Source organism: Pundamilia nyererei, unplaced genomic scaffold (genome assembly GCF_000239375.1).
Source record: "Pundamilia nyererei isolate P.nyererei 1_Seehausen unplaced genomic scaffold, PunNye1.0 scaffold00174, whole genome shotgun sequence".
NCBI lineage: Eukaryota > Metazoa > Chordata > Actinopteri > Cichliformes > Cichlidae > Pundamilia > Pundamilia nyererei.
The window spans coordinates 859,942-863,841 of record NW_005187575.1 but is presented as its reverse complement, the minus strand read 5'-3'; positions in this window follow the sequence as shown (position 1 = coordinate 863,841).

Genomic DNA, 3,900 nt, shown 5'->3' with positions numbered 1-3,900 from the left:
TTAAAAATCGAAGATTTCCAATTTTGATTCACCAGTCCATAATACCTTCTTCCAGTATTCAGTAGCCCAATGATGGTGTTTCATGCAGTACAATACTGTTCAACCGATTCTAACGAGATTATGGTACCACAATGTCTTCCAACAATGCTTTTATGCAGACAGAGGGGGTTGTAACCAATCCAGGAAAGTTGAAACACCTGTAGGAATTAGTAGAACCAGCTTTCAAGGCTTCATCAACCTCCATTGCTGCAGAACAGCTTTAAATTGGATTTTGTAGTAGTCTGAAGTGAATGAATCTTAATAGTGATGGTGATTCGCTAGTGTTTATGTGTAGCACCATAGTGGGACTGGCATTACTAGGGTTACTGACCAAAACCATGGCTAGAGCCTTTATTCAACTGCATACTTCCATATGCTAATGTTTAGTACATAAGCCTCTTTACAATATCATGCACTCTGTGAGTATCTGGCTATTGTACTTGCAATCATGGGAGGATTATCACGACTACACACTTTGGATACAAACGTTCTACACACCTACGCATTCAAAGTTTTGTAGCACATTACTTTGAGATTATACTTCTTCTGCTATTCTTTTACATTCTGTGCAAGCTTTAAAATCACCTACCTAATGCAAAGTTCATTCTGGTATTCTTTAAAGCAAAGTCATTAACAGGAGGCCTTAAATTGTCTTAATATTCCTCAACCCTGGACCGCAGGTGACATCAGAGGGTTCAGCAAGTGTCTCTCTCTCTGCCGGCTAAGCCATCATCCTGCCTTGAACTTGGACCCACTAATACAATTCAATTTGCCAACCGGCCAAATGTAATCTATGCTGTCTGTGCTTTCCATATGTTGTTAGCCAGATACATGTGATTATATAACCCGGGTCAGTATTAAGTGTAATTTAACTTTGAAAATAAATAAATAAATGAAAATATGAAGGGTAACAGCCCCTACTGGTTCCAAGGGATATGCCCCCATGGCCTAGTAATTCACCCATGTTCATAACACTCAAAAGGAGTAGAGGAATATGTACAAAACAAGAAAGGCACACACTGGAGAACAAAGTGCTAGGAAGCAGTGAAAAAGGACTTGTCTGGGTATAGAGAGTATAGAGTGCCACTCATGCCACTGTGTGAGTGGCATGAGTGGCAATAGCTTCCAGGTTTGGCAAAGGTCAGCCAATGAGTTTTTGAGCTAATTACCCTCTGAGCACCCTTCCTGTTCACAGTTGTGGCCCCTGCAAACACCCAGGCAGTGGTAAAAGGCCAGCAGCAGCTTCTGGCCGAGGTTTATTCTTCCTCAGGACACAGAGGAAGTGCAGCTGTTGCTAGGCCTACTTTACCAGTGTGATGGTGTTGTGGGTCCAGGTGAGATCACCTGAGATTTGGGTGCCCAGAAACCTGAAGGTGGAGACAGATTCCACCAGGCTGATTGAGGTTGGTTGGTTGGTAAGGAAATCTTTGATCCAGGAGCAGGTGGCAGGGGGGATCTGAAGGTGGTCCAGTATGGTGGCCAGGATATCTGGTATTATGATGTTGAAAACTGAGTGTAATCCTCTGATATCTTAAAATAAAATTTTAGAGGATCTTAAATTTAGTTGGGGTATTTGGGTCTGGTGGATTTATTTTTGTTGTTGTGGTGTTAATGTGTTGGATCAGCATTGCCGTTCATTCACATTTCTTTAGTTTAGACATGTTCAAGTTGTCATTATCTACCACAGTAGTGTAGTTACATTCTTATCAACAGCAAAGGAACACCTTCTCACAGTGGAAAAGTGTGAAAAGCTTTTTGATCCGGCAACGTTTTTTATACACCATAAGAGCACTAAAACATGTTAGTTTCCATCATGATTCAATGATGAATAGTTAACCCTACAGTAATTAGAACATACATACTGTACATATGCATAGATAAAAAAAATATTTAGTCATAACATTTGTTTTTCTTTTGGGGGGGTTTTTTGGTTGTGTTTTTCCCTCCTGGTCACGAATGATCTGTCTTTGATTAGTGTTGAGTTTTATTTAAGCCACATGGTAAACAGGCTGATTTTCAAAACCTAAGCATTTCAGTTCTGTCACAGTTTGGCATTACAGTTTTTCCTTTCAGGAGCTTTCCAATTTGGCTTCAAATAAACAGATATTCTTTGAAAAGGCTGTAAATTAATTTTAAGTGGGTTGCTACTTGCGTGTTGACCTTTAAAATGTGAAATTATATTTTCATTGGCAATCAACATACTTCAACAACACATCATCCATACACACAAAAAACTGCTTTATACAAAATATACAAATATCCTTTGGCTTCTTTGTGGGGTGCATGGTAGGAGTTACACATGGGTTTAAACTGGGGGTGGGATTACACTCGGGATCAGCTCTTAACTGCTTCTTGTTAAAGATGTTGTTATAGATGTTAAATAATTAGCATCAATGCTTTCTGATTTTACATACATTTTACATAGAAAACAATGAGAAAATGAGAAAAAGGGGAATGCGGATGGAGGAAAGATAGAGAATCAAGACGCCCAGAGGATTAGTAAGAAGGACGTGGGGGCAGCTATGAAAAGGGTGATGAATGAAAAAGGCAGTTAGTCCAGATATACCTGTTGAGATATGGAGACTGGCTAACACAACATTGGAAAATGAGAGGATATCTCAGGAATGGAGAAGACATGTACTGATACATGGAGGTATGCTCTGGCGAGAAGAGGAATGAAACTGTTGAGGGTATGATAGATGTTTAAGAATGAGAGCGAGACAGATGAAAAGGTGAATACTGAAATTGGTAGAGTTTAAATATTTGGGGTCGACCATTCAAAGCAGAAACATTTAATTAGACACACTGTCCACACTGACTACAGAAAAGCTCCAGTATTGAAAATATATTGATTCTTTGCAGCTTTGTACAATTCCATTTGTTTCCATGTAACCACAAGATGGTGCTGCAATGTGGAATGAGTGGCAGTGCAGGTGGCACAGAAATGAACACTGTTAGAAGCTCTTGAAAAATTAAAGTTGTTTACGCTACTTTTTCCTTCTGTGAAAGTGACGAGTAGCATTTATGTAATAGTGCCGGAGTTGTATTTCCTGCTTAGAATTCAGTAGCAGGGCTTGTACTGAGTTGCCTCTGGTCTTTTTTGATCATTATATGTAACTACTCCTCTATTCTTCCTGAAGTAATTTCTTGTCCTTCCCACTGACAGTGTCGGGAGCCTCACGCCTAATCAAAGAATGCCAGTCTTCTCAGATTACCCCTGGGAGCTCTGTTCCAGTTTGCATATAAGTTACTATGCATGAGGATTCCCCGGAGAAATAATCGAGGTTCTTTAAACTATATTATCAGCAGCACAAACCAAGAGATGACTGGATGTGTTTGGGAAGTGGTGAGCTAGTGATGGAGTAGCATAAAAAAGCAGCTCTAATTCCTCCTCAATAGTGCTCTGAAATGGGTAATGCTTCTTTGCCTCACCACCAAAGACAACCCCCCCCCCCCCCCCAGTTTCAGTCACACTGACAACAAGTTGAACTAGTCTGACAACTGAAATACAGGAAACTGAGGAGCCATGTGATGCCTTTGGGTTTTCTCATAAACAAACAGAACTTTTTTTGATCCGCATTTATTGCTGCAAGAAATGCTGGGCAAATAATTCAGCTGAATCAAGTTGTTTGTCAACTGGGAGAGGCAGCCACAAATTCTTGGTAAAAAGTCAAAACGGGTTACCTAATTTATTCTTATGAAACTTTTTGAGGAGGGGCGGAGAGTCAAAAGGCAAGCAGCCCACTACACAGCAGCTCCTCCCACAGTGAGGAACCTCCTCCCTCCTGTTTTGGTTCACTCCCATCACTCGGAGGTTAGATCACCCTCAGTGAGCAGCACACTTTCCTACAGATAGCCACA